At 41.4% G+C, this 19,462-nt stretch overlaps 2 long non-coding RNA genes across 2 annotated transcripts; both read right to left on the reverse strand.

Annotated features, from left to right (window-relative positions):
* Positions 1-3,219: 3,219 nt before the first annotated feature.
* LOC134296360 (uncharacterized) lies at positions 3,220-7,617 on the reverse strand. Its single transcript, XR_010003085.1, has 2 exons — positions 6,842-7,617; positions 3,220-4,684 (listed from the first exon to the last, which is right to left on the reverse strand). It is a non-coding gene; the product is annotated as an uncharacterized LOC134296360 (long non-coding RNA).
* Positions 7,618-8,993: 1,376 nt separating this feature from the next.
* Positions 8,994-18,724, reverse strand: LOC134296359 (uncharacterized). Its single transcript, XR_010003083.1, has 2 exons — positions 18,030-18,724; positions 8,994-12,054 (listed from the first exon to the last, which is right to left on the reverse strand). It is a non-coding gene; the product is annotated as an uncharacterized LOC134296359 (long non-coding RNA).
* Positions 18,725-19,462: the final 738 nt, after the last annotated feature.

A 19,462-nucleotide genomic window follows, 5' to 3' on the forward strand; every position in this document is an offset into this window, starting at 1 on the left:
GGATGCTCAAGGAGTTTTTGCCAGTCCCATACATAATTCAAACGCCCAGGAACATGGAACCACTTTCTTTCCTGCAGCGAATATATTTTGAACTATTTTGAACCACTGAGTTCTGTGGTTTGATTTTACATGGAAACAAATAGAGTTGGGAGGACAATAGGCTGCCCCTACTTTTTCCCCCCGACCCATGGCTGAATGTCATGGAATTCTTGTGGGTGGCTTCTCTCATGTGTTGTGCCCTGCTCGAGCCATAAGGAAAGGTGGGTAATAAATGCATTATTATTATTGTTGTTATTATTATTATTATTATTATTATTATTATTATTATTATTATTATTATTATTATGGCTTTTTTTTAGTGTCAGGAGGGACTTGAGAAACTGCAAGTCGCTCCTTGTATGATAGAATTGGCCGCCTGCAAGGACGTTGCCCTCGGGATGCGTAAATGTTTGATGTTTTACCATTCTTGTGAGTGGCTTCTCTCATTTCCCTGCATGGGGAGCTGGAGCTGACAAAGGGAGCTCACCCACTCTCCCCAGATTCAAACCACCAATATGTCGGTCAGCAGTCCTGATGCCACAAGGTTTTAACCCATTGCGCCACTGGGGGCTCCACATCACTATAGTTTAAAATGTGCAACAGTTTGCACAACATTAATACCAATGGAACTCCCCTAATGCAACCATATTTAGGATACAATCCATTTGCAGCACTGGAACTTGGAACCACTAGTGTAAAGGGATCCTGGAAATATCTATTTTTCCTGCTCTGTTCATGCATATGACGAGTCTGGCTTGAATATGTCTTTTCCACGTTGTTGATGTCAAAGGCCTGCTTGGAAACAACAAATCAGTCCAATATATTATGTGCACATCTGGATGCAAAATGCAGATCTCAGTATTTAAAGGACTTAACTATGACTTAACTCTTAGTCATTCTTAGGAATCATCTCTTTTACCGAATAAATGGGTCAGGGAAAATGCTCAGCCTTCAGAATATTTTGACATTCTTCTCTGCTTGAGACCACCAAGGATAAGAACTGGCAACGCCTTGCCTACATGCTATTTATAAGATGTGAACTAAAACTGACCTGTCAGTCTGTCCGAAGCATTTGGGTAGAAACCATGAAATCTAATCTTCTGACATCTGCCTTCTGTTGTACAAAAAAAGGAAGCATCCTTTGCCTCTTTCCAATTGAATTGTGTAATCTTGAGGCTCCCTGTGTTTATTTTAAAATAAAGATTGTATAGCAATTTGCAGCCTAGTAAAAGTCACATTTCTTTTCTTTATTCCTTGAGGCCTTTCCAACACAGTGGTTGTTAAGAATGGTCCAGCATTTCTGTGTTCTCAAATAATATGCTTTAAATTTTAAATATGTTTATTTTATAGAAATACATAATATCTGCCTTTTACTAAATTATTTTTAATTGTATTGTGCCCTGCTAGAGCCATAAGGAGAGGTGGGTAATATATTGACACAAAGACAGAGCATGACACAGCAAATGAGATATATATGCTGCATTTTGTATGATGATGATGATGATGATGATGATGATGATGTATTTATTACCCACCTCTCCTTATGGCATTATTATTATTATTATTATTATTATTATTATTATTATTATTATTTTATGACACAGCCAACAAGATAGATATGCTGGATTTCATATCACAAAATCACAAGTCGAACAATTTCCAAGTGTTTAGGACTGTGTGATGTATTTTCGGATGATGCACTCTGATCCCAGCAGGGTGGCCTTTTGCAGTTGGCAGATCGTAATTTTGTCAATGTCTATTGTTTCCAAATGCCGGCTGAGATCTTTTGGCACGGCACCCAGTGTGCCCATCACCACCGGGACCACCTGCACTGGTTTCTGCCAGATCCTTTGAAGTTCAATCTTGAGGTCCTGATAGCGGCTGAGTTTTTCCTGTTGTTTTTTGTCAATGTCACCAATGATCCAAACCTTTTTCTTTTCCACAACTGTGATGTCTAGTGTGTTGTGTTCCAGAACTTTGTCAGTCTGGATTTGGAAGTCCCACAGTATTTTTGCGTGCTCATTTTCCAATACTTTTGCAGGTTTGTGGTTCCACCAGTTCTTTGCTGCTGGAAGGTGGTACTTGAGGCATAAGTTCCAATGAATCATTTGGGTCACATAGTTGTGCCTCTGTTTCTAGTCTGTCTGTGCGATTTTCTTACAGCAGCTGAGGATATGACCAATGGTTTCGTCGGTTTCCTTGCACAGTCTGCATTTTGGGTCATCCGCTGATTTTTCGATCTTGGCCTTAATTGCATTTGTTCTGATGGCTTGCTCCTGGGCTGCAAGGATCAGGCCTTCTGTCTCCTTCTTCAGGGTCCCATTCGTGACCCATAGACAGGTCTTCTCCTTATCAGCTTTTCCTTCAATTTTGTCAAGGAACTTTCCATGCAATGTTTTGTTGTGCCAGCTGTCAGCTCTAGTTTGTAGTGTAGTCTTCTTGTACTGATTCTTTGTCTGCTGTGCTTTGAGGCGTTTCTGATTTTTGACTTCAATCAAAGCAGGTTCTTCACTTTGCTTTACATATTCTGCCAGGGCATGTTCTTCTTCTTTGACTGCTTGTTTTACTTGTAAGAGTCCTCTGCCACCAGATCTTCTAGGCAGAAGTCAACATCACTGCGAGGGTGCAGTGAATGATGAATGGTCAAGAGTTTTCTTGTTTTTCTGTCCAAATTGTCCAGTTCTGCCTGTGTCCAGTTTATGATGCCAGCAGTATATCTTATGACAGGTATGGCCCAGGTGTTTATGGCCTTGATGGTGTTGCCTCCATTGAGCTTGCTTTTGAGAATTTTTCTGACCCTTTGTGTGTATTCTTTGTTGACCACAGTTTTCACATGTTCATGCTTGATGTTGTCCAGCTGTAATATGCCCAGATATTTATAGGCCTCTGGTTGGTGACACTTGATCGTTTTGCCATTAGGCATATTTATGCCCTCACTTTCAATGATTTTTCCCTTCTTCAATGCCACTGTCGAATATTTGTCCAAACCAAACTCCATGCTGATATCAGTGCTAAAAATTCAGACAGTGTTAATCAGAGACTGGATTTCAGTTTCCGTTTTCCCATACAGCTTCAGGTCATTCATGTACATCAGATGCGACATTTTGTGAGATTTCTTAGATGTTTGATAGCCGAGATTTGTTTTTTGTAAGATTGTTGACAGAGGGATCATGGCAATAATGAACAGCAGAGGGGACAATGAGTCTCCCTGGAAAATATTATTATTGTATGACACAGCAAACAAGATAGATATGCTGGATTTCGTATCACAAAATCACAAGTCGAACACTTCCCAAGTGTCTAGGACTTATTATTATTATTATTATTACTGATCCACCTCTATTGTTGGTGGGATCCATTGTGAGGGGTAAACTATAACTCCCAAAATCCAATGGCTAGCTATTAAAAATAGGACGGACTCCAATCAGAGCTGCATTTACTTTTCTCAGTTGTGCCTTCAATTCCAAAACAGAGTTGCAGAACTTTTACTAGACTTTTACTAGACACAATGAACTTAATTGCAAATACTTTACTTCATATTTATCTTATATCTGCTAATATATATATATATGTGTGTGTGACACACACACACACACACAGTAGAGTCTCACTTATCCAACATAAACAGGCCAGCAGAACATTGGATAAGCAAATATGTTGGATAATAAGGAGAGCTGCACACAAGACCCAACATAGCAAACTGTGAATAAAACCCAATTTAGGGGTTATTTACCTCAGATATGGGAGTTGTAGTTCCCCCTTACCCAGGGAACTCTGAGCCCAATCACCAAATTGGCCATCTGCAAGGATATTACCCAGTGTAAAAATATCCACTGGCAGGATATATCTGCTACTACGGTACAATATAGGCCCGACGGCAGGCCACCAAAAATTAGAAGCCTGCTTCTTTCGCCGCCCGGGGAGGGGAGGAGAGATCCCCTCCTTCCCTCCCCGGGCGGCGAAGCCTGCTTCTTTCGCCGCCCGGGGAGGGGAGGAGAGATCCCCTCCTTCCCTCCCCGGGCGGCGAAGCCTCCCTCTTTCCAACCCTGGCCGCGCCTCCCACGCAGCGCGGGAGGCGGGGCCAGGGCACGCTGGTTGGGAGGCGGGGCCAGGGCGCAGGAGGCGGGGCCGGCGGGGGGCGCTTTTCAGCGCCCCCGCTTAATATTTAAATTTATCTCCGGCCCTGGTTGTGATGTCCAGGTTGTGCCAGTCAGCTTTCGTATGAGATTGTTTCTTGAGCCCATTATTTGCTTTATAGTCAAGCAGTGCTTCTTATAGGTCAGAATGTGGTCCAGGGTAACTCCCACGTATTTGGGTGTGCTGCAGTGCTCCAGTGGGATTCCTTCACAGGTGATCTTCAGAGCTCAAGATGCTTGTCTGTTCTTAAGGTGAAAAGCACATGTCTGTGTTTTAGATGGATTAGGAATCAGCTGGTTTTCCCTGTAAGAAGCAGCAAGAGCACCTAAAGCTTCTACAATTTCAGAGCTCCCTGCTTGGGCGTTGATGGCACGATCGTCAGCATAGATGAAACTCTCTGTCCCTTCTGGCAGTGGCTGATCATTGGTGTAAATGTTCAACATGGATGGAGCAAGCACGCTCCCCTGAGGCAGGCCCTTCTTCTGTTTCCCCATCTGCTTCTCTGGCCCTGGAATTCAACCAAAAAGGCTCCAGTGATTAATACAGCAATTAAAGGCAAATAGAGATAAGCTTAATGTAGCACCACTTTATTGTATTATATGTATTTTATTTTAGAGTTTTTTAAAATACTGGTAGCCAGATTTTGTTCATTTTCATGGTTTCCTCCTGTATGTTGAAATTGTCCAAACGCTTGTGGGTTTCAATGGCTTCCGTAAATGGAGACAATGAACAACAGGGTTTTCTTAGCAAGAGCTATTCAAGGGAAGTTTGCCATTGCCTCCTTCTGAGGATGACTATTTCTTTCTTTCTTTCTTTCTTTCTTTCTTTCTTTCCATCATTTCTATCCCGCCCTTCTCACCTGAAGGGACTCAAGGCGGCTCACAATCTGGCAAAATTCAATGCCAATATACAATACAAAAAGATAAAACATAAGCAATTAATAGATAATTTAACAAAATACATTAAATAGATTTAAAACCATACATTATAAAATACTTAAGCCACACTTAATACTTAAGCCAAGGTTACCCGATGGGTTTCTATGGTTCAGTGGGGATTTGAACCCTGACCTCCAGAGTCGGACTCTAACACCCAAACCGTTGCACCATGCTGCCTTTCCATGGTTGGGTGAATCCCGCTTTTCAGGATGGGCCCCAGAGAAATGGTGATTTGTGCTACCCAGTCAGTATTTAACTATGAATTTTAAAATCACATTCTATGTCTATTGTGTTTTAATCTTTGTTCCATGTATTTTAAATATGTTTATTTTATAGAAATATGTATTAATATCTGCCATTTACTGGATGTATTTTATTTTAATTACATATTTTAACTGTATTGTGCCCTGCTCGAGCCACAAGGACAGGTGGGTAATAAATGCATTATTATTATTATTATTATTATTATTATTATTATTATTATTATTATTATTATCGCTGCTGCTTTTTTAAGTGTCAAGAGTGACTTGAGAAACTGCAAGTCGCTCCTGGTGTGAGAGAATTGGCTGTCTCCAAGGACATTGCCCTGGGGACACCCGGATGTTTGATGTTTTACCATCCTTGTGGGTAGTATATTGAGGCAGCAGCTAAAGGCCCTGTCAAACTAGAATTTGCATAGCATTGAGCGGTGGCAGATCAAGTGGTGTCAAATGACTTTAATACAGTAATTAAAGGCAAACTGAGATAAGCTTAATGTAGCACCATTTTATTGTATTATATGTATTTTATTATATATATGTATAAACAAAAAATATATAATTTTATTATACATACTATATATACAATTTTATTCTATATGTGTGTGTATAGGTATATATTATTTTATTCTATATAATGTGTGTATGTATGTGTATATTATATATAATTTTATTATACTGTATATTTTATTTTTATTTACAACATTTATACCCCGCCCTTCTCACCCGAGGGGACTCAGGGTGTATATGTGCATTTATACCCAAATGCTGTTTCATTATTACGAACTCTTTATATTGACCTCAAAATATTCTTATCCTGAAATGCTGCAACTGAAAGCCAAGCAAGCAATTTAACAATTTCCTGCATCTGTCTCTATTATTTAACTATGTCTCCCTGTCCCTTTCCCTTTGATGGCAGAGTTGCATTTGCTTTACTCAGTCTCTGTCTCCAGTTCCAAAACAAAGTTGCAGGCAGGAAGCAGCCAGGCTTTGAAGCTGCAAGGCTAATCAAGCTGGCAAATTGAAACATTCACATACCCTCAACCAGACAAGAGTTCTTTCTTCCACCCTGGACATTTCCACACTTGCCCAATTTCCAACAAACCTCACGACTTCTGAGGATTCCTGCCACAGATGTGGGCAAAATGTCAGAAGAGAATGCTACTGTAACGTGACCATACCGCCAGAAACGAAAGCCCTGGCTTCCGTATATCTGCCATTATACTACATTGTTGGCCCGACGGCAGGCCTCCAAAAATTCGTTTATAGCCACCTAAGGTGATACCACCGATGGAAGACCATCATGCTCGAAACAACGAAAACTGCCCAAGTAAAAAATCTCAGCAAGAAGAGACTTCCTTTTACGTTACGATGTACACCCAAAGCTTCCGCTCTGATCGCATGCCTTGCTCCGAACAAACAAGAGGAGTCGTAGCGCTGTAAAATGCTAATTCTTTTTCAAGTGCTTACCCTAAGATTTCCCCTGTAAATTCAAGTTGAAAATCCTCGCGCAATGCCTCATGGGCTGTATGCAAAGGAACCCGGTCGCACCCTTCTGAGGTTTCCGAGGCGGTCCCAAACGGTGCCGGATTCATTCTTAGTTAAAAACTGTACAAGCCTTCATGGGCAACACAACTAATTGTCATGCTTTTTTAATTTTTGGGCAACGGATGCTCAAGGAGTTTTTGCCAGTCCCATACATAACTCAAACTGCCAGGAACATGGAACTATTTTCTTTCCTGCAGCCAATATATTTTGAAATACACTTGTGACCAAAATATAGATTTATTATATGTTGGTATGAATGGAAGAATGAAAGAGAGTTAGTAAATTTGAAGACACTAAGGCCTGCAAACCATTAACTACCTTCTCAGGAATTGTAATTAAAACCTGCTAATAAGACCTGAAATAGTTGTCCTGCCCGATAAACTGTGATAAGAACTGTGACTGATAAGAGAAATGTTTACATCAAATTAAGGAAATCTTAACATCTGTTAAGAAGGAAGTCTTCTCCTTGTGTTTGCTAACACCAATTAAGAGGAATCAACATCTGGTCCAGGAAACTGGGGTTATTCCAGGATGGAAGACGTCTATCATTCATTTACAACTTTGGGACATCATGAGCAAAATATTGCTATATAAGTGACCTTAGGACAGTCCAGAACATGTGGCAGATCTGCTATGGGAAAGCATGATTCTGTTCACTCTTCGGGCCTCCTTTTCTCAGGGAAAGAGGAAGGAGTGCATTTTGAAGTCATGGTCTTTTTGGCATTTTGGCCTTTTGGTAAAAGTTTTCCCCTGATGTTAAGTCCAGTCATCTCTGACTCTGGGGGTTGGTGCTCATCTCCATTTCTAAGCTGAAGAGCCAGCGTTGTCCGTAGACACCTCCAAGGTCATGTGGCCGGCATGACTGTATGGAGCGCTGTTACCTTCCCGCCGGAGCGGTACCTATTGATCTACTCACATTGGCATGTTTTCGAACTGCTAGGTTGGCAGAAGCTGGAGCTAACAGTGGGCGCTCACTCTGCTCCCGAGATTTGAACCTGGGACCTTTCGGTCTCCAGCTCAGTGCTTTAATGCACTTCACCACCGGTGCCTTTTGGAACTATGTCTTGGCAGGCAGCAGTGGAAGCTGGGTCTGGCCTAAGCAGGTGATTCTCCAAGGAGGGAGAAAGAATATGGTAATATTTGATATGCATGAAGATGGATGCATGCAGATGTTTGTGAACGCTGAATGAAAACGTAACCCTCGCCTTTTGTTTGTTAGCCAATGCAACTGTAGGTTGTTTGTGAATCCAATGTAGTTGCACAGAATCTGTTTGTTTAATGTCATTCTTTGTTATTCTGTAAAGGTTCTGCTATACCGCTCAGACTGAATTTGCAATAAAAAGAACCGATGCTTCAAAGTTATTGATATGCTATTCATAACACACTGAGTTCTGTGGATTGATTTTACATGGAAACAAATAGAGTTGGGAGAACAATAGGCTGCACCTACTTTTTTCCCCTGCCCATGGCTGAATGTCATGGAGTCCTGGGAGCTGTAGTTTGCTGAAGCAGCAGCACACTTTGGCAGAGAAAGCTAAAGGCTGGGTTGCTGTGAGTTTTCCGGGCAGTATGGCCATGTCCCAATAGCATTCTCCCCTGACATTCTGCCTGCATCTGTGTCTGGCATCTTCAAGGGTTCTGTTGTCAATGAGGCAAGTGGTGTGTGTGTGTCAATATGTGTGTGTGCATCTCTCTCTCTCTCTCTCTCTCTCTCTCTCTCTCTCTCTCTCTCTCTCTCTCTCTCTCTCTCTCTCTCTATCTGTGGAATAATGTCCAGGGTGGGAGAAAGAACTCTTGTGTGTTGGAGGCAAGTGTGATGTGTTACAATTGATCAGCTTGATTAGCATTGAATACCTTTGTAGCTTCAAAGCCTGGTTGCTTCCTGCCTGGGGAATCCTTTATTGGGAGGTGTTAGCTGGCCCTGATTGTTTCCTGTCTGGAATTACCCTGCTTTTTGTTCATTTTCATGGTTTCCACCTTTCTGTTGAAATTGTCCACATGCTTGTGGATTTCAATGTTTGACACGGTGGTTGTTAAAAGTGGTCCAGCATTTCTGTGCTCTCAAATAATAGGCTTTACATTTTAAATATGTTTATTTTATAGAAATACATATTAATATATACCCTTTAGTAAATGTATTCTATTATAATTATGTATTTTAACTGTATTGTGTCCTCCTAGAGCCATAAGGAGAGCTGCGTAATAAATGCATTATTATTATTGACACAAAGACAGAGTATTTCACAGCAAACGAGATACTGTATATGTATATATGTTGGATTTCATGTACTGATGATGATTATGATGATGATGATGTATTTATTACCCACCTCTCCTTATAGCTCTGTTATTATTATTATTATTGGTCCAGATCTATTGTTAGTGGGATCCATTGTGAGGAGTAAACTATAACTCCCAAAATCCAATGGCTAGCTATTAAAAATAGGACCAACTCCAATCAGAGCTGCATATACTTTTCTCAGTTGTGCCTTCAGTTCCAAAACAAAGTTGCAGAACTTTTACTAGACACAATGAACTTAATTGCAAACCTCATCGTTATCACATATCTGCTAATATATATATATATATATATATACACACACACACACACATACATAGTAAAAGTGAAAATGTGTATGTGGTGAACGTGTCCACTTACACAGACAACCTCCGCCTGACCCCGCCCATTGCCTCTCCCTTAACCCTTTCCTACCCTTTCGTATGGGCACACAGTTAACAGAGGAATGGATCAGCAACTGAGCAAGAGGTTTGGGGAGAATTCACCATGGTTTACAAGAGTTGCACCTGACCTCCATCCAGAGAGTACTGTTAACCCAACCAAGGATGGATCTGGACCAAACTTGTCACGGATAATGGGATTTGCAGTCCCTTCACTGATACTGTGACCCCTGCTGACAATGGACTGAGACCGCACTTGGCACAGAGAAACCCCTTGACCATCTGAATATACTGCAGGGGTTAGTGGGAATGGACCTTGATTCTGGGAGTTATAGCTTACTTGCAACCAGAAAGCAATGAACCCAGCTGACATCAGATCTGGACCATGGCCAACTATGAGTTGAGAGTTATTTACCTAGGATCTGAAAATTGTAGTTCATTCCTTACCCAGGGAACTCTCCACCCAGCTGCCAAACTGGCCAACTACAAGGATATTGCCCCAGGTAGGGTCAGATACTGCCAGCATATATCTATTATTACAGTACAATATTGGCCCGACGGCAGGCCTCCAAAAATTACTATTTATCGCGGTTTAGGGAGCTTAACCACTCCAATGACGCGAGGAATAGAACCAAGAGCACCTGAAAATCTGAATGACAAAGTCATGCCAAATTCACGGGCGACCTCCTTTTACATTAGGATGTCTACTCAAAGCTTCCGCTCTGATCGTATGCCTTCCTTGGAACAAACAAGAGTCGCAATGCTTTAAAGAGCTTTTTTTTTTTCCAAGTGCTTTCCTTACGATTCCCGCAGCCAAATCAAGTCGGAAGTCCTCGCGCTGGGCCACATGGGCTATATGCAAATAAACCCGGCCTTCGCACTCTGAGGTTTCCGAGGCGGTCTCAAAAGGTGCAGGGTTATGCTTTGTGGAAAATGTACCAGCCTTTATAGCAACTGGTCATACCTTTTTGTGTGTGCAATGGATGCTCAAGTAGTTTTCTGCAGCCAATGTATTTTGAACAACAATAACTTCAGTGATATTATTTTACGTGGAAAGAAACAGAGTTGGGAAAACAGTTGGTTGCATTTACTTTTTATCTGCCCAGAGCCAAATGTTATAGAATCCTGGGCGTTGTAGTTTATTGAGGAAGCAGCTAAAGGTCTTGTCAAACTACAACTCCCATAGCATTGAGCTGTGGTAAATCAAATGGAGTCAAATTGCCTTCATACAGTATGTTTATCATGTCAGAAGCAAACCAAGGGTATAGTTGTAATATATTTAAAAACACAAAAAGTTATAAACTTGTTATTATACTCAATGTGCTTTGAGCAGTAGCTGGCCGCTTTGAGTGCCTCTGGTGTTGCTATAAGAAGGTCCTCCACTGTGCATGTGACAGGGCTCAGGCTGCATTGTCATAGGTGGTCTGTGGTTTGCTCTTCTCCACACTCGCATGTTGTGGACTCTATTTAGTGGCCCCATTTCTTGAGGCTGGTTCTGCATCTCGTGGGACCAGAGCGCAGTCTGTTCAGCGCCTTCCAAGTCGCCCAGTCTTCTGTGTGCCCAGGAAGGAGTCTCTCATCCGGTATCAGCTATGGATTGAGGATACGTGTTTTAGCCTGCCACTTTTGGACTCTTGCTTGCTGAGGTGTTCCTGTAAGTATCTCTGTAGATCTTAGGAAGCTATTTCTTGATTTATGGCATTGGCATGCTGGCTGATATCCAAATAGAGGATGGGCCGGAAATGTCCATGCCTTAGTCCTTTCATTACTGCCTGCTACTTCCCGGCGGATGTCAAGTGGTGCAATACTGGATAAACAGTATAATTTATACAGCGGTGTGAGGCGTAGGCATCCTGTGATTATGTTGCATGTCTCATTAAGAGTCACATCCACTGTTGTAACATGGTGGGATGTGTTCCATACTGGGCAGGTGTATTCAGCAGCAGAAATGCAAAGCGCTAGGGAAAAGCACATTGTATCTGGTTGTGATGCTCATGTTGTGCCAGTCAGCTTTCATATGAGATTGTTTCTTGAGCCCATTATTTGCTTTATAGTCAAGCAGTGCTTCTTATAGGTCAGAACGTGGTCCAGGGTAACTCCCACGTATTTGGGTGTGCTGCAGTGCTCCAGTGGGATTCCTTCCCATGTGATCCTTAGAGCCCGAGATGCTTGTCTGTTCTTAAGGTGAAAAGTACACGTCTGTATTTTAAATGGATTAGGAATCAGCTGGTTTTCCCTGTAAGAGGCAGTAAGAGCACCTAAAGCTTCAGAGAGCTTCTGTTCAACCCTTTCAGAGCTCCCTGTTTGGGCGGTGATGGCACGATCGTCAGCATAGATGACACTCTCTGTCCCTTCTGGCAGTGGCTGATCATTGGTGTAAATGTTCAACATGGATGGAGCAAGCACGCTCCCCTGAGGCAGGCCCTTCTTCTGTTTCCCTATCTGCTTCTCTGGCCCTGGAATTCAACCAAAAAGGCTCCAGTGATTAATACAGCAATTAAAGGCAAATAGAGATAAGCTTGATGTAGCACCACTTTATTGAATTATATTTATTTTATTTTATAGCTTTTTTAACACTGGTAGCCAGATTTTGTTCATTTCAATGGTTTCCTCCTCTCTGTTGAAATTGTCCAAGCGCTTGTGGATTTCAATGGCTTCCGTAAATGGAGATGATCCACAACAGGGTTTTCTTAGCAAGAGCTATTAAATGGAACTCTGCCATTGCCTTGCTCTAAGGCCGAATAGTCCAAGGTTACCCAGTAGGTTTCAGTGGGGATTTGAACCCTGACCTCCAGAGTCAGACTCCAACACCCAAACCACTGCACCATGCTGCCTTTCCATGGCTGGGTGAATCCCTCTTTTCAGAATGGGCCCCAGTGAAATGGTGGTTTATGCTACCCAGTCAGTATTTAACTATGAATTTTAAAATCACAGTTTATGTCTTGTGTTTTGGTCTTTGTTCCATGTATTTTAAATGTTTATTTTGTAGAAATATGTTTTAATATCTGCCATTTACTGGTTGAATTTATTATAATGTATTTTAACTGTATTGTGCCCTGCTCGAGCCATAAGGAAAGATGGGTAATAAATACAGTATTATTGTTGTTGTTGTTGTTGTTGTTGCTATTATGACTTTTTAAGTGTCAGGAGTGACTTGAGAAACTGAAAGTTGCTCCTGGTGTGATAGAATTGGCTGCCTGCAAGGATGTTGCCCTCAGGACACGTAAATGTTTGATGTTTTACCATTCTTGTGGGTGGCCTCTCTCATGTCCCTGCATGGGGAGCTGGAGCTGACAAAGGGAGCTCACCCACTCTCCCCAGATTCGAACGGCCAATATGTCGGTCAGCAGTCCTGCCACCTCAAGGTTTTAACCCATTGAACCACTGGGGGCTCTGCATCACTATAGTTTAAAACATGCAACAGTTTGCACAACATTAATACCAATGGAACTTCCCTAATGTAACCATATTTAGGATACAATCAATTTGCAGCACTGGAACTCGGCACCACTAGTGTAAAGGGATCCTGGAAAAATCTATTTTTCCTGCTCGGCTCATGCTTATGACGAGTCTGGCTTGAATATGTCTTTTCCACGTAGTTGATGTCAAAAGCCTGCTTGGAAATAACAAATCAGTCCAATACATTATGTGCACATCTGGATGCAAAATGCAGATCTCAGTATTTAAAGGACTTAACCATGCAAGCATGTGTGATTTACTAACTCTTAGTCATTCTTAGGAATCATCTTTTTTACCAAATAAATGGGTCAGGGAAAATGCTCAGCCTTCAGAATATTTCGAAATTCTTCTCTGCTTGAGACCACCAAGGATAAGAACTGGCAACGCCTTACCTACATGCTATTTATAAGACGTGAACTAAAGCTGACCTGTCAGTCTGTCAGAAGCATTCGAGTAGAAACCATGAAATCTAATCTTCTGACATCTACCTTCTGTTGTACAAAAAAAGAAAGCGTCCTTTCCCTCTTTCCAATTGAATTGTGTAATCTTGAGGCTCCCTGTGTTTATTTTAAAATAAAGCAATTTGCAGCCTAGTAAAAGTCACATTTGTTTCCTTTATTCCTTGAGGCCTTTCCAAAAGGCAGATTGAAAGAGAGAGAGAGCTCTAATTTTGCTTATTGTGTACAAATAAAATAAGCAACTGGAATGGAATAAGCAACTGGAATGAGAAAGGGCAGGAAAAAAAAAAGACTTTAAACCTTTGCTTTCCCAAAGTGGTCTAAATCAGAACCCTAACCTCCACCCCAATCCAAATGTCCCCATATGTCCGGGACAGACCCATTTCATCCTCCATCATCCCATTTTTTTAGTTGTTTTTAACATGTCCCAAATTCTTTCTCATTTTCTCACTCCCCCCCCCCCCTTGGTTTCATCTTTTTTTTTTCCATTTTTATCTTGGGTTAAAATAAACCAAACTGGGAGCTGATATAAAAAGTCCCTGATTGTGGCAGCAGCTGATAGAAAACATTGTGGGACAAATAAAATGAGTATGGATCTCCAAATCAAAATCAGAAAGGACAGGAACACAACCTGGGACTTCTGGTCTAGTAGAAGTACACTTAACATTCCTCTGTCTGAATGAATAAACCTATGTGAGATTTAATTGCACCAAGCACATGCATGTATGCAAGGGAGGGAGAAGATGTCTTGTTCTTTGGTGAGAAGCTATTTGTGCACAATGAATACTACAGCTTTCATCCAAATTGGGACCTCCATGTAAGCCACGGGGCCTGGAAAACTAAGGACTGCCTCATTTCTTAACCGTTACCTAATGAAACATCAAACACTGCAGATAGACCTCTCTACCTGTTATCCATGATGCTTCATCAAGGACAGGAGATGGGGAGAAATTGTCTTCTGAGATCATAAATGGAGTGGGGCATGTGGGATGAGATCTGTCAAATTTGCACATGTGTTGAATCACTTCAGTGACGTGGAGTAATGGGCGTTCCTATGGGTTCCTACCAAGCATTGACATTACTCTCCTATCAAACATCATCCCACACAATTTCCTATCAGACATCATCTCACACAATTCCCATTACAGTGTCACTTCAAAACCCAATGGCTTTCATTCCAATCTCATTGTGTCATTTGTATTTTGAAACCATGCATTCCTCATAGGGTTGCCAACTGATCCAGAAATGGCTTGCTTTTGAGCCTTTAACAGCAATTTATGAGTAGAAAAGCTCTTGGTAACATGAAGCTAAAGACCATCTTCTGCCAATGTAGCGTATCAGACACTGCTGCAAAAGGCACAGCTGCCAAGTGAAGGTGAAGAGTTGGCAACCCTCATTTCAACTGAAATTATGTGATGCAGCTAAAATTTGACAGCTGTGTTGGGAGGGGCGGGTTTCTGAATCCATCCTTGGTTTGGAATGATTCAAAAGGAAGAATATAAGGAAGGCAGTATAAATATGGGTCAGTTGAAACACATACATCTGAAGTGAAACATCTGTGTTGCCTTTTGATCCTGGATGGTCTGAGCCAACTGCTTGGAAAAATAAAATGGGAGCCAAGTAAGTGGATTTGGCATCAAAGGCACTGGTTCTGACAGAAGAGAGCACACAGCACCCGTCACTGCAAGTTAGCATGTTTGCCTGGAAAGAGGGCTTATGCTTTGCTCTGTAAGAAAAGATTGAGTGTGCGGGCATGGCGGCTCCTTACAGTAATCCTGTTAACAAATAACAAGATTTGGGTGCGCAGAGTGCCAATGCCCTGAGGCTGCATGAGTGCTCCCAAATTCCACAGAGCTGCTCCTTGCAAACAATGGGTAAGCCTACGGTTCCTAACATAAACATGAATTTCTCGAGAAGGGAGATGCTAAACAGGCCTCTCTATTTGGAGCTTATGTGTGAAGTCAGGTGCCAATCATTTCCCCAGAACATTGACCCTGGGCAGCTCCAGGCAGCAGTTCAACGGGATTGCGCAACACAGCCTATGTGGCAGAAGAAGTGAATAGCTTCCATATCAGGAGAAACTGGGTGTTTAGCATGAGTTTTAATGGGACTAACTGAGGCATTGAGCTTACCCTCTAAAATAAATTCCGCACCTAATTTAGCTATTTTAAAATTCACACTAAAGCTCTGAGTTAATTTATTACTCCATGAGTGAGGCTCCTAAATCCTACAGTCAGCCCCCCATATTTGTAGGAATTTGGGGCACAGGAGCCCGACAAAGGTGTAAAACCACAAGTCATAACATTGATATTTTAAAACTTGGAACAATATTATTCTAGGAATTTCCAAGTTCTCTGCTGGAAGGTGACCATAGCACTGCACTGAGAACTTCGGGATTCCTACAAAGAATCTCTCTCTAGGAATCTCTAGATCCTGCCAGCAGAGACTGACCATAAACACACACAAGAGGACCAAGAGAATCCTGCTTCTCTTCAGGCAGGAGCAAATATTTGTGGAAGAATAGGTGACCATATCAACCCTCCAGGAGAACTTGGAAGGATGTATGTACCTTACTCTCACATTATATAGAGGGCCCTCTGCAGCCAAAAAAAAAGTTTTACAAAAAGTTTGCAATATTTCATTTTGTTCTCATGGTGATCCAGAAGAGTGCCACTTGTTGTGGGACCGTTTTTTTGGGGCACTTCAAAGAAAAAATAATTTTGACCCTTTAAACAAAAAAATAGCCCTTAGAGTGCAGGTGGAAACTGCCTGATAATTGACTAATTGTCGTGGGATCCATCTATTTTCTCTCCTTAAAACTTGGAGTCCCATACTGGGAGAAAGTATGAATAATTACAGTAACAATAATTAATATTTTGTCAAAGGCTTTCATGGCCGGAAACACTGGATTGTTGTGAAATTTCCAACCTGTATGGCCATACAGCCCAGAAAATTCACAACAACCCAATGAATTAATAATTAGTAATTCTCATTGGCATCCTTTCAGTTCCATTTCTATATGGCCGCCTTGATTAGCATTTAATGGCCTTGCATTTTCAAGGCCTGGGTGGTTACTGCCTGGGGGGATCTTTTGTTGGGAGGTGTTAGCTAGTCCTGATTGATTCCTGTCTGGAATTCCCCTGCTACAATAGAGTCTCACTTATCCAACATAAATGGGCCGGCAGAATGTTGGATAAGCAAATATGTTGGATAATAAGGAGGAATTAAGGAAAAGCCTATTAAACATCAAATTAGGTTATGATTTTACAAATGAAGCACCAAAACATCATGTTAGACAACAAATTTGGCAGGAAATGTAGTTCAATATGCAGTAATGCTATGTAGTAATTACTGTATTTATGAATTTAGTACCAAAACATCACAATATATTGAAAACATTGACTACAAAAATGCGTTGGATAATCCAGAACATTGGATAAGTGAGACTCTACTGTATTTGAATATTGCTCTTTTGAGTACTGTTCTGCTTTTACAGGTTTTTTAAATACTGGCCATTGAAATTCACAAGCATGTGGACAATTTCAACAGAAAGGAGGAAACCATGGAAATGAACAAAATCTGGCGACCAGTATTTAAAAAAACCCAAAATCGGGACAGCACATAAAGAGCGATACTCAAAAAGCAGAGGAATTCCAGAAAAGAATCAATCATGACCAGCTAACACCTCCCAACAAAGGATTCCCCCAGGCAGTAACTACCCAGGCCTTGAAACTGCAAGGCCATTAAATGCTAATCAAGGTGATCAATTGCGACATCCACATTTGCCTCAAACAGACAGTTCTTTCTCCCACCCTGGACATTATTCCAGAGATATATTAACCCCCACTTGCCTAGTTTCCAACAGACCTCACAACCTCTGAGGATGCCTGCCATAGATGTGGACGAAACGTCAGGAGAGAATGCTTCTGGAACATGAATGCCTTCGACAGCACAAAGTTGCAGGGATTTTATTTTACTAGACGAGGCATGGGCCAAGTTGATTCTTCCGAGCTTTTTGGACTTCAACTCCCAGCATTCCTGGCAGCCTCAGGCCCCTTCCTTTTCCCCCTCAGCCGCTTAAGCGCTGAGGGGGAAAAGGAAAGGGCCTGAGGCTGCCAGGAATGCTGGGAGTTGAAGTCCAAAACGCCCGGAAGAACCAACTTGGCCCATCCTTGTATTTACACACAAGGAACTTAACAGCAACTACTTTACCTCCTACTTATTCTGTTCTTAGACTACGTGATTGGCCTAGCGAAAGGCCTCCAAAAATTGCGAACTAAGGGGAGTGTTGACTCCCCCGTCCGCGGGTTTAATTCCGGAACGGCCAAAAATCTTCTACAACCCGGAAAACTCACAGCAACAAACACAGGCCCCACCACGAACCGACATCATAGGCGACCTACTTTTACATTATGACGTCTACCCAAAGCTTCCGCTCCGATCGTATGCCTTGCTCCGAAGAAACAACAAGAATCATAACGCTATTTAAAAATTTATTTTTTCTAAGTACTTACCTTACGATTTCCTCTGTTAAATCGAGTCGGAAGTCCTCGCGCGATGGCTCATGGGCTGTATGCAAAAGAAACCCGGTCGCCGCACGCTGAGGTTTCCGAGGCGGTCTCAAAGGGCACCGGTTCTTGCCTTGCCTATCAGCAACTCAATAAATTGTCATCTTTTTTTTTTTTTTGAGCAATGCATGCTCAAGGAATTTTCCCCAGTCCCATACATAATTCAAACTGAACATTGAACCTATTTTTCTTTCTGCAACCAATGTACAGTAGAGTCTTACTTATCCAACGTTCTGGATTATCCAACACATGTTTTCAATATATCGTGATATTTTGGTGCTAAAATCGTAAATACAGTAATTACTACATAGCATTACTGAATATTGAACTACTTTTTCTGTCAAATTTGTTGTATAACATGATGTTTTGGTGCTTAATTTGTAAAATCATAACCTAATTTGATGTTTAATAGGCTTTTCCTTAATCCCTTCTTATTATCCAACATATTCGCTTATCCAATGTTCTGCTGGCCCGTTTATGTTGGATAAGTGAGACTCTACTGTATTATATGTATATACATATAATATTGATAATAATATTACAATGTAATACAATACAATACTAATAATTATACAATATAATAATAATATATTACATGTAATATTACTAATAATATTACAATATAGTGGTATAATACAATATAGCAAAATATAATGCTAATATTGTGCTATGCTAATAATACAATATATTGTATGTACATATAATTTGTAAGCCTCTCTGAGTCCTCTTCCGGGTGAGATGGGCAGGATATAATTGTAGTAAATAAATACATAAAAAATATTTTGAACCACACTAAGTTCTGTTATATTGGGTTGTTGATATTGGGTTCTGTCATATTGTTTTACATGGAAACAATTCCAGTTGGAAAAAATTGGTTGCATTTACTTTTTATCTGCCTGGAGCCCCTGGTGGCACAGTGTGTTAAAGCGCTGAGTTGCTGAACTTGCAGACCGAAAGGTTGCAGGTTCGAATCCGGGAGGTGGAGTGAGCGCCCACTGTTAGCTCCAGCTTCTGCCAACCTAGCAGTTTGAAAACATGCAAATGTGAATAGATCAATAGGTGAGAAGGTAATGGTGCTCCATGCAGTCATGCCGGCCACATGACCTTGGAGGTGTCTATGGACAACTCTGGCTCTTTGGCTTAGAAATGGAGATGAGTACCAACCTCCAGAGTTATACAACTCGGCCCAGATCTCTTGTTTGTTAACTTCAGAGTATTCTTTGCATATGGGTTTTTTCCCTCAGTTCATGTTTGTTAAAAATGTATAAACCCAATGAATTGACACACTGCTGCAAATCGCTTCACAGAATACTGGGCGACTTGGAAGGCGCTGAACAGACTGTGCTCTGGCAGCACGAGATGCCTTAAGAAATGGGGCT

Source organism: Anolis carolinensis, chromosome 1 (assembly GCF_035594765.1).
Source record: "Anolis carolinensis isolate JA03-04 chromosome 1, rAnoCar3.1.pri, whole genome shotgun sequence".
Taxonomy (NCBI): domain Eukaryota; kingdom Metazoa; phylum Chordata; class Lepidosauria; order Squamata; family Dactyloidae; genus Anolis; species Anolis carolinensis.